Genomic DNA, 12,716 nt, shown 5'->3' on the forward strand with positions numbered 1-12,716 from the left:
CAGAATATTGCCAATTAAAAAGAATATTATCAGACACAATAATGGATGGATTTGTGGGGAAAATATATTTTGATAGTAAACAAAGGACACTTTTCTATAAGTTGTTAATTTTAGACTATGTATAATGACTATGTATACTGTATAATGCATTATAATGGCTTTTGGTAAAACTGCCACTGAGGCTAATTGCTCCATCGATAGGAGTCCTCTTAAGAGTTAGCCCGCTGGTCAGTAATTTGAAAATGTATGTAGACAGTATTCTGGCCTTTGACCAACATGTGTCCAAGGTAGTAAGAAAATCACTTAATGTTGCCCAACGTATAAGTAAGGGCTTGCCATCCAGGTCCAAGGAAGTCATAATGCCACTTTATCCAGCCCTTATCAGCCTCATTATTGAGTATAATGCCCCCTTTGGCATGTACCTGTCCAGACATATGCAACAGTTGGAATGCCCACAAAGGTTCCTTACCAGGAGAATCCAGGGTATAAGAACATTTTTTCCTAGACTAATGGTCTTAAAGCCCTATTTCTATACTCAGTGTCCTACAGGTTACTAAGAAACATTCAAGGCATCTTTGGATCCAGCTCTGATGGACCTTTGTGCATTCACAGAACAAACAGCATTAGAAACACTTGATCCAAGGATTTGAATTTTGCTTTTGACATAAATAAGACATGTTAACAATGCAGATATCTGTCTGAGAGGATCCTCATGTTCTAGAACAGGTTCCTCATCTACATGAAGCAGAGTCCATCCATGACCCTATTTAAACACAAGTTTCAGCAATAGATGGGAAATCAGAAATTCACCCTGGATCAAGACTGGTTCAGGTTCCTAGACAACGAGACATTTCCCTCTGGTACATTTGAATGGGGACACATGGCTGAAGTGACATTCAGCTACAGAGAAGTATGGCTGTTTGCAAATTCCCTGTGGGCAAAGAGAAGCATACATTCCCATGCCCACAGCTTTAATAACCAAATGCACAGGGGAAAACAATGTCCATGGTCCCCAAGGGAATATGAGACAGCAAGCAATATGGCAGGCATCAACAGCAGGCAATATGGCAAGCAACAGCAGCAGGCTGGCCAGAGGGCATGTCATTCACAGTAAAAATGCAGTGCACTGTGGGCAGTGCCTTTATAACTGGAGTGTGTGGACCACTACCCCATTCACAGTGTCTAGGGAACATTACCTAAAACACATACTGGAGCATAAATGTGACTACAGAAGCCTGCTGGATTTCCTCCATGCTGTAGCACAGTTCTACATGCTGTAGTTATATAAATATGTACTGTACACTGAGCACAACACTCACTGCTTCTTCTGCCGCCATGCATTTGGTTATTAAAGCCGTGAGCATGGCAGTGTGTGCTTCTCTTTGCTCATAGGGAATTTGCAAACAGCTGTATTTCCCTGCAGCTGAATGTCACTTCAGCCACGTGTCCCCAATCAAATGTACCACAGGGAAATGTCTCGCTGCCTAGGCGCCTGAACCCATCAAGACCTCATGTCTCTGAGAGATAGAGGCAGACAGTAATGCCCAAACTAACACATTTCACACACATTACCTCTAGAAATGTCTTAACTAACATATCCCTCGTAATAAACATCCACAGTAAATAGGAACCACTGCTTGTTTTTAGCCTGTTTAAATTTTAAGTGTTATTCTAAGCCTCTTAGTTTTGGTTTAAACACTTGGGTTTTAGGCCTAGCCCTTAGCTCTCCCTGGCCTCTCTCCCTCAGATTCTGACAAATATGGATGGGCACTTTCTTATGGTTTTGCCTGCCAGCCTGGTTGATATGAGCATCCTGACACAGTGTAGCAACTGCCTCACGTACATGGACAACCGGCTACTACTACCACCTAGGGACACAATTTGTGAGAGATACAGTTACATAAAGAAGCTATAGTCTATTCTCTCTCCCTCACAAGCCAGTATGTCTGGCACTGAGAAGGTTGTCAATAGAATCACTACACCTAAAACACCACCCACAACTATACAACACACACCCACATATGCGGAGGTTTTCAACAAAAACAAACCCAAACAAAGGAGACCTCAGAGGCAAAAACACATGAGAACTCCACAACCCTATACACCACATACCATGCATAGTCCACACACCAGTGTCTCACAACCACTAAGGTCTAACCATAAACCCAACATATTAGTCATAGGAGACACCATTGTGAGACACACAGATGTGCCTCTCACCAGGCTGGATAAGGAGAAAGTCACAGTTAGATCTTTGTCAGGTGCCAGAATCTGCCATATCACACACACACACTCAAGTCTCTCAACAACAGGTACTGTTATGACTCTGTCATAGTCCATGTTGGCATGAACGACTTGAGATGTACCTCCCTGGACTATATGAAGATAGACATGATCGAGCTCACTGAATATGTGTCCCAGGCAGGTATGTCCCTAGCCTTAAGAGGCATTCTACTGTCACCCAGAATGATGCCTCAATACAAACAGGAAATGATTGACTTTAACAACTGGCTTAGTTTCTGGTGTGATTCCAGGGAGATCCAGTGCCTGACAGCCTGGGAAGATATGATTGACAGAATACAATGCTTTGCTAGAGAGTGCCTGCATCTGTCTCACTTGGGCTTCAGGCTTCTGGCAAAGGCCCTTGCCTCCCCCATACTGCCTTTTTTAGGAAAAGTCATGAGGTCAATACTACCAACATAAAACGTTCAGCAAAATGCAAATTAAAGGTCATGCTGCTAAATGCTAGGAGTCTAAATATGAAATTGCACTCATTGCAAGCATTCTTAACCATGGAAGATGCTGACATTTGTGCAGTCACAGAAACCTGGTTCAAAGCTGCAGAAAGCACCACAGCCTTACCTGGTTACTCATCCTATCATACCTTCAGACCCCAAAATGTGGCAGCAAAGCCAAAGGAGGTGGAGTTCCAATATATATTAAAGACACACACACTTCCAAGCTGGTCAAACAGTATGAGGCACTGGAGACACTCCAATATGACTGGCAACTGTCAGAATTTGTTGCAAGATAGTATCTAGAATAGATACAGAGGCAGCTGGGGCATTTAAATTGTAGCAGTAAAGAGTTCTGAGTGCCCCTAAAAACAGCAGAGCAAGAGTATTGTTGGGATTGAATTTACTGATATTTTGATCTTTTCTGAATAAACTTAAGATATCTTTAACTTGGGCACATCCATTTCTGTTATCACCATAGCATGCATGGTTTGTGGATAAGTCAGGTAAGAACTGGGAGAGGTCCTTATGCCATGACTCTCTAACTGTTACGCTTTGAGGCTTAAAGTCAGTGATTTTTCTATGCTTCTATTTATGAGCATGTATTATTTATTCTGCATTTGTTCAGGTATACAATATACATGTTTATAGGATTACAGACAGAAGCCGATGGTCCAGGATTTAAGTGATGGCTTTGAAACACAATGGATTTAGTTTCTATTAATATGGTTATTTATTTATTTTTTTTGTGGGTTTACTCACATTCTGATGGTACATGCAAATTAATGCAAGGGTTAATTGTGAAGGGTTTCTAAACATAAGAAACCAATTTCTGTGCGGGCGCAGTCACCAGGTGCTCAGTCTTCATCAGTGTGGCACAAAACCAATATGTAAATTGTGAACATCAATAAATTATTTCCAGGAAGAAGGAATGCTGTCTTGTGTTTTTGGTTGTTGGGTTTCTAAACATACCACTGCTCATTTGAAGTAAAGTGAAATGTTGGTGGGTCTTCAATGCTATTGGAAGTTTTTACAGTTGAGAAGCTGCCAATGAGTTTATGCTACATTGGAATATGGAAATATTATGTCAAAGAGATCAATAAAATAAATGAAAGGGCGACTGTGAAAAATCAATTTAAGGGTAACATTTGAAGGTGCAATAAAAATAAGCTGTGAGAAATATTTCCCCTAATTACTGTAAAAGTCATTCCTAGAATGTGAAGGGGAAAACTCTTAAGAAAGACAAAAACAGGGTATCTTAAAATTTAATTGAGGTGGTTAAAATTGCAGGCAATAAGGGTGTTGTATGGTGAAACGTCAGGTAGGCCATCTGGACCACTATACTTAATGTTGCCACAAAGGAGTCATCCAGGCAGAACTAAACATAACGGTATCAACTACAGCTATAATTAAAAGATAAAACATTTTTTTTCATCTTACCTTTAAGCATCCCTGTGATTAGCACTTGCTGGAAAGCACTAGGAAGTTTTAAACTAATACAAGTACTCAACTCTCCTAGTTAATAAGGAGAGATTAATCGTAGGCACGAAACAGCCTATAATTGCAAAGTACCTTGATAAGGCAAGGGAAAACAGCTCCTGTACTTTACAAAAAAAGCACTAAACCAGGCATGTCCAAGGGTCAGCTTCTGGTGATTTCTCCTGTCCACCTGGTGAATATGGGCATACTGGGGCAATGCAGCAATTGCCTCATGTACACAGACAATCCTCTCCTCCTACCACCCAACACTATAACCTGCGAGAGATGCACTTACATAGCCAAACTGGAAGCAAAGCTCTCTCCACCCAAGATTGTGCTAGACAGTCAAGAGGAGAAGGTTAACACCCGCATTACACCTCAAGCAACACATAACCCTTCTAAACCCACACCACCAACACCCACACATAGCAGCATTAAATCCATATATGTGAAGGCCCTTAACTGTAAACTACCCAAGCAACAAGGACCTCTGAAGCTGAAATGCAAAAAAAAACACCAATCACAACCAAAGTGTCACATAGCTCACAGCACCAGTGTGCCGCGCAGCAACAGCCCCTAAGGCAAGACAACATACCTAACACTTTAGTCTTAGATGACTCTATAGTCAGGCACACTGATGTCCCACTCACCAGGCTGAACAAGGAGAAAATTACAGTCAGCTGCCCGTTGGGTGCCAGGATCAGCCACATAATGCATGCACTCAAATCACTCCACAACAAGTACGAATATGACTCTGTCATTGTCCATGTTGGAGTGAATGACTTGAGATGTACCTCCCTGGACTACATGAAAAGAGACATGGGAGACTTTCGGAACATGTGGCCCAGGCAGGTATGACCCTAGCACTGAGTAGCATCCTGCCTTTCCCAGAATGATACCACAATATAAGGACAAAATGATTGACTTCAACATTTGGCTAAGCTTCTGGTGTCATTCAAAGGAGATCCAGTATCTGTCTGCCTGGGACGAAATGATTGACAGGCCACGATGCTTTGCCAGAGATGGTCTACACCTGTCACCCCTGGGATTCAGGTTACTGGCTAAGGCTCTTGCCACCCCTATAGTGCCTTTTTTAGGCAAAGTTCAAAGGACAAAACCACCACCGTAACAGGTACAAGCATGCAAATTCTGAAGGAAATGCTACTCAATGCTAGAAGTCTAAACCTCAAAATGCACTTTCTCGAGGCACTCCTAAAAATGGTGCAGTAACTGAGATCTGGTTCAAGGCTCCAGAGAGCACCCCTGCAATACCAGGCTACAACTTTTACCACACTTTTCGGCCACCAAACCAGGACCGAAACACTAAAGGTGGAGGAGTGTCCATATTCACCAAGGATATTCATACCACCAGGCTAGTTGTCGAACACAATGCATCTGAAATTCTCCAGGTGCAACTAACACTAGGTAAGACTGCAATCTAAATTGCAGCTTGCTACAGATCCCCCACTATGCCCCAAGATTCTCACTACACCTTTCTAAACATACTGGAAAATATTAAGATACAACCAAACACCCTAATACTGGGTGATTTCACCTACCCTGCCATTAACTGGGAAAACTAATTGTGCACCAACACCTTTGCCCAACGATTCTTGGAATTCATAAATTCCAACGCCTTGGATCAACTAATCCATAGTCCCACCAGGGGCTCCAATATCCTAGACCTGGTCATTACCAACATGGGAAATTGATTCTCCACACCTATGGTCACCCCCTTGTTGGTCAGGTCTGACCATAAGCTAATCACCCTTGACATCCACATCCCACCCCCAGTAAGTGCTACTCAACTCAGAAGTGACAAACCTCATGACGCCCATTTAGACAGGAACTGAAAGTTTGACTGCTGAATCCTACACTAAGGTACTGTACGAGCACATCCACTCATGCATGAATCATGCCATCCCAAATAGAACCAAGATGCTCTCCTCCAAAAAAAGGAAGCCAATCTGGTGGTCCCCTGCCATAAACAAACTTTACAACAAAAGGAAGAAACTGTTGCAGAAAAGAGAAAAATCCCTGGATGCAAAAAACTCCCTTACCAGCCTCAGTAAGAAGCTGAGATCCCTAATAAAATCCTCCAAAGCTAGTTATGAAAATAAAATTGCCAAAGATTCCAAAGACAACCACAAGGCATTCTATAGCTATGTCAAGAATCTAAATAGCAATGCTCAGAGCTGCTCTGAGCTACAACAGAATGGCATTAAATATACTGATCCCAAGGATATTGCCAATATCCTGGCAGATCGATTCAGTGCTAACTTCACTCCGCTCTCACCCCCTAAACGGCCCATCTCAATACTGGAAGATTACCAAATTCCAGTAACAACGGCCACACAGGTAAAAAACGCACTCTCCAAAGCTAAGAATACAGCATCCATAGGACCAGATGACATCCCCGGCTGTGTATTACATGAACTACAAAATGAACTAATCACCTAAGTGTCATGTTTAATCATAGCTTCACCTCAGGCTTTGTGCCCACTAAGTAGCGCACAGCTACAGTTATCCCACTCCACAAGGGGGAATCCACCTTGGATCCCGGGAACTACCATCCCATCAGTCTGTCGAGCCTGATCTGCAAGGCCATGGAACTTATAAACAAAGACACTGGCAAACTTCAAACACTAAACCCCACCCAGTTTGGGTTTGTCAAGGGCCGATCTTGTCTCCTGAACCTAACTGACTTTTTTGAATCAGTCTCCAGAGCAGTGGACGAGGGTAAGGCAGTCCGCACAGCCTATCTGGACCTTTCCAAGGCCTTTGACACCATCCTCCACTCTGGAATCATAGATAGACTTACTAAGCTAGGCATTAATCCCTACGTCACTAGATGGGTTGCCAGTTGGCTTACTGACAAAACTCTCACTGTAAAAGTAGCTGACTCCAAATCCAGCTCCAGACAAGTGACAAGTGGAGTACCTCAGGATTCAGTCCTGGGGCCGCTCTTGTTTGGCATCTACTTCTCTGAAGTACAAGCCAACACTAAGGAACTCTGGCTAGCAAAGTTCGCAGATGACTGCAAACTGGGAGCCATTATTGAATCCCCAAATGATATGGATACTCTACAAAAGGGCCTTACAGAAACAGATGCTTGGTGCCACAGCCATGGGATCAAGCTTAATGCCAAGAAATGTATAGTTATCCCCTTTGGGAAAAAACATGTACCCATGAATTACCACATAGATGGCAGTACACTAAACACCAAAAGTGTGATAAGAGACTTAGGGACAAAGGTGGACAGTGGTCTCACCTTCACTAAACACATTGCCACAACAGTCAGGAAATCCTTCTATGTGGCACCTCATCACTAAGGGCTTTTCATCCAGAAAAAAGGAGGTCGTTGTCCCACTGTACTCATCCCTCATTAGACCCATTATAGAATACAATGCCCCATTTGGTATGTACCTCTCAAGACATCTGCAATAACTGGAAAGGCCGCAGAAATACCTCAGTAAAAGAATCACACGCCTAAAGCAGATGCCCTACGCTGACCACCTTAAAAAAAACTCCAGCAATACTCTGCCATACATCATCTACTCAGAGGTGATCTCTGCTTAACATACAAGGCCATGTCAAACCCAGAGCTGTTGGACATGCTACACTTAAAGAAATCCCAATACCTCAGAGCCACACGCTCCAGGGATCTAAACCTTGTCATCACAATAAACAAAACATGCTGGAGGGATAGGTTCCTGACCCAGAGACTCCCCAGACTCTGGAACAGACTGCCCATACATGTCAAGCAGAGCACCTCTTTGGCCCTCTTCAAAAGGAACCATGACGATTAGATGGGAGAAAGGAAATTCACCCCAGGGATCATGTCAGTCACCCTGCTAGACAGGGGTCCAGGGAAGTAAATAGTGTGGGAAGAAATAGCCAGGGAATTTTTATGGCTAGGCTTATACAGGCCCTAGGGCCAATAGCCTAGTACCAACCTATGAACCTATAAAAGTGGTTATGATAGTATTTCACGGGACAGTGTTAAAAATTTATAGGGAGTACAGTCACATATGCAGCAGCGATCACTTAACTACAAACAGGGGAGCTCCATGACCTCACATTCCAGCAGGAGTATCTCAGCTTGAATATGCATATTGGGCTGATAAGAGTCTGAGGTAGAAGATATGATCCTAAATGAATAATTAGAGTCTTTGAAGCTATATCTAAAGTAAAGTGGTTATTAAGTAATATCAGTGCCTGGTTATTGAAACTATTTGCTTCAGCAGTTTTTTCTGTACTTATTAAGTGGTGTATATGCATGAGGTTTTATAAAATGCTTAGTTATTTTAAGATTTCTGACAAGGTCTAACCATCCTCAAATCTTTGCAAGTTTTTACCCATTAAGGTCAGGAATACTGATATTTTTAATTAGATGCAATTATTATTGACTGTGCAATGTTATTCAAGTCTTTCAGCATAGCTATTCCAGCCCTCTTTAGTAAAATCAAATGCATTCAGTGATTCCACAATAACAATATTTTGCTACTAAAATGAATATGTTTATCCTTTGCTCACTGTTCACCTTTAACTGTTACACCAAGTCTACGGTACCCGCAGTTCTCATACACACTGTCCAGAACATCATTTATTTACCAGACAAACCACCTAGTGAACAATTTGTTTACAAAAGTACTTTTCCAGTTCTTGTTTTCCTAACTCTAGTAAATATATAAAACAAATATTAATCTTTCACAAATAATGTTATAGGATAATCATCCTGTATATCATTTTCACATATTGCTCATGTTAGTGTATTTGTGATTTGAATTCATGAAATATACTTGAATAATCATTTTCTGCAAATAAATTTACAAATCTGTTGCATTTTAATATTCTTTGTAGTAAGCACAGATACATTTAATCTTAATGGTTAGTTTGCTTTATATGCATTTTATAATTTTAAAATCACCCTTGTTCAGAAATCATTTATTAGTCAGTTTCACTATATTCATTCACTCCCAAAATGTACGCGGTATAAACTATTTTGCTACATAGCCACTAAATGACTTAGTTCTTGTTTATTTAATATGGACATGCACCTGTTAGCTTTAGTTTTCCAGCAGAAACATGCAAACTCCTATGCTATCATCACCTGTAAGACGTATAATCCTGATTTCTGCAGTGGTTATTTTTATTTTATTTTTTAGGAATTGCTGATTATGATATCCCCTGAGCAGAGTCTGAATGGCATACATAAGCTGACACTCAAAAGTGTGAACAGAAACATGCGGCTTTTAAAGGAAGTAGTAAAACTGAAGATTTTCTGCAGTGTCAACAAATTATAAATATGCAGATGCCAAAAAAATAGTGAAATTTAAAACTCCCTCCAACATTAAGAACTGCTCCCCATACCTCTGCTATTTATATACACTAATTTCAACATCACTATACCTCAGAGTAAGAGGAATTCTCCATGGCATTTCAATCTCATAATTTGCATGCAACGATAAAGGCAATTTTTTCATAACTTCACACATCACAGTTTAGTTGAGTAGAATGATCTCCTTCCTTGTAAAACAAGACACATACAAGACAGACTAAGCAATCAAGATCTTGTCTCCCAGAACAAGGAAAGTGCAGTCTTTTTATACTGTAAAAGCTTATGATCAAACATTTTGTTATCTATCAGACTATAGCCACTGGCCAATTAAAACTAAACACCTCAGTACTGTTTTCTTACTGCTAATCTGCAGACCCCATATCTGTGCCTTTCCTTATTGGGCACAAGTTCCAATCACTGAATGTGCCAACATATGATTCTATTCACCTATAAGTCACTAGCAAACTGGTCACTACAGAAAATGAATATAGAATCACATGATGTTTCCAAATTAGATGCCTATTTTATACATCTAAAGACTTCTGCACATTAACATGTATCCTTTAACAGTCCCTGTGATTATTAGTTTCTGTATTATGCATGCAGTTTAACAATATGTATTTTTGTTTTATTTGTTTATTGTTTCTATAACTGGATCCTAGTCAGTTTTCAGCCACAGCTCTGTCCAGAAGGGAAAATGCACATTTATTTATACCTAGTTTACATTAACCTATCAAATAACATGTTTCAGGAGATGGGAGTAGGATGGAAAAAGTTAAGAAAATGCAAATCCCATTTAGATATTAAGTGAAAGTCAAGACTGAATCCCTTTCACTCTGAAGTTGTGAAGCAGAAAACCCATTTTATGAGTCAAAAAGGATCAGAGAAAGCAGGAATTGAACAATTTATTTAATGTTGTAGTAAATACTTTTAAAAAAGAAAGTAAAAATATATGTTAATAGTGTTTGCTTTATTTTGTATTACTTTATGTGAGCCTATATATGTCTTAAGTGATAATTTAATAAAGATATAAGGAAAGGATCCAAGAACCAGTGCATGAATTAAATAAACAGAAAATAACTGGGTCGTTATCACTGATGTGTTAGTTAACATCTAAGCCTTAGTTTGTGCATCTGTACAATGTACTACTGCTAAAACCTTATTTTTTCCTTTGGACTTTTTGTTTGTAGCTACCAAGCTCCATTTGTGGTCTTCAGCTCATTCATTCTGTTGCTACTGAGAAGTCTACAATCTAGGGACATCAAATGATGTGAGGGGCTGACATTCATGATGCCAAGGAGATTATTTTTGCCATTGTTGGCATCTTGGCAATGAGGATATGTGTGTGTGTGTGTGTGTGTGGGCACGCGTGCGCACGCGCGCGCGTGTGTGTGTGTGTGTGTGTGTGTGTGTGTGTGTGTGTGTCTGTGTGTGCACGTGTGTGCGTGACTGTGTGTGTGTGATGTGTGATGTGTGTGGTGTGTGTGTGTGTGTGTGTGTGTGTGTGTGTGTGTGTGTGTGTGTGTGTGTGTGTGTGTGTCTGTGCTTTCCACATTCACTACAGCACTGACTTGAGATCTCCAAGCCCATATCCCCAGTCCTGCCCAGGTTTGGTGTTGTACAATCTTCTTCTTGCTTTGTAGTGATCAGAGAGCTGCAGTCTAGAGCTCCCTCAACCCCTTGACATGTGAGCTGGTGTCAGCTGTTTATTTCTACCCTACCTGTCTATTCTGGCATCTCAGGCACTATTCAAACCAGTGACATCTGAGATGTTGTCAGGGTTTTATCCTTCTATGCCACAGAGTTGGGCAATATCTTAATTATTACATTCTAATCAAGAAACCACATTTTTCTGAACATTCTGTTTCTGATATTTGTCTAGAATTGGGTAAGCTTGCCTGCTACACTATGTACTGAAATAAGCATAGATTACTAAGGGGTTCTTCCCAGTCACACAACAGCTATGGTCATTATTTCTTCTTCCTCATGCCTGTGTATTCTAGGGAAGCCCATCCTATTTCCTGGGGTATTAGCCTTCAGGTTTAATATATATATCTCAGCAGACCCCCTATATGGCACCTACTTTGGACAACAATGATTACATTTGAATGCCAGTAGAATGCATTAGAAGATTGTCCAGCCTGATTTATTAGCAGAAGCCTGGACTTATTCACTAATTTATCACGGGTGGAAACATGTCATAGAACTAATTTATCACGAGTGGAAACATGTCATAGAACTAATTTATCACAGGTGGAAACACGTCATAGAACTAATTTATCATGGGTGGAAACACGTCATAGAACTAATTTATCACGGGTGGAAACATATCATAGAACTAATTTATCACGGGTGGAAACATGTCATAGAATTAATTGATCATGGGTGGAAACATGTCATAGAACCTGAGTTTTACTCAAGTTAATCTTGGCTGCAATGTTGCTGACTGTGTAGCAATATTTGTCAAGGACATCATAGACTGTTACTTTGACATATTATGAGTCGATTATAATCAATTATTAATAATATTATTATAAGATATTGAAACACGTGTTTATATTACACTGGAATATGGTTAAATATTAGTCTAAGCTAGCCAACATTTCTCTCCATTGGGTAAGCACCTGTGAGCAGAGCTAATCATCTTCAGTGCCTGAAGGTTGACTGGCTTCATATTTTGATCTTCATTCCTAAGTCTTCCTGGTTTAACAAAAGTCATTTTGCTGCTAACTCCTTTTATCCTGCTGCTAGTAAGATAACAAGTATTGGCAGGGAACTGTTTTTTAATTCAGAATATTAAAACATGTGGTATTTTGTTGGGATCCCTTGGTGACTATATGCCCACATTCTTCATACACCTCCATTTTAAAATTGTTCACTTTCCTAAATTTATTAAGACCACATTGATTTATCATTTTAACACATTCAGTCCAATGTAGCTTTAGAGATGTGACTATATATCCTGAGCTTTTTGACAAGACCAAATTATGAGCTTGTATTTCAAGCAAATGTTCATACTTCAAGAGACATAAGTTTTTCCCCAAAGAAATGTAAATGATAAACTGTTCAGCACATGCATATTTACAGTGACAGTGTTCATTAGATTAAACTGTGTTGTATAAATATTAATAAAAACAGTAATTACTATTTTTTGTAATATT

At 40.2% G+C, this 12,716-nt stretch overlaps 1 protein-coding gene across 1 annotated transcript in view; it reads right to left on the bottom strand.

Annotated features, from left to right (window-relative positions):
* LOC122802509 (gamma-aminobutyric acid receptor subunit gamma-3-like) overlaps positions 1 to 12,716 on the bottom strand; it is a 934,322-nt gene that overhangs the window by 476,404 nt on the left and 445,202 nt on the right. The window lies entirely within an intron of this gene.

This window comes from Protopterus annectens, chromosome 5.part0 (genome assembly GCF_019279795.1).
Source record: "Protopterus annectens isolate FY-2018-M chromosome 5.part0, PAN1.0, whole genome shotgun sequence".
Lineage (NCBI taxonomy): Eukaryota > Metazoa > Chordata > Ceratodontiformes > Protopteridae > Protopterus > Protopterus annectens.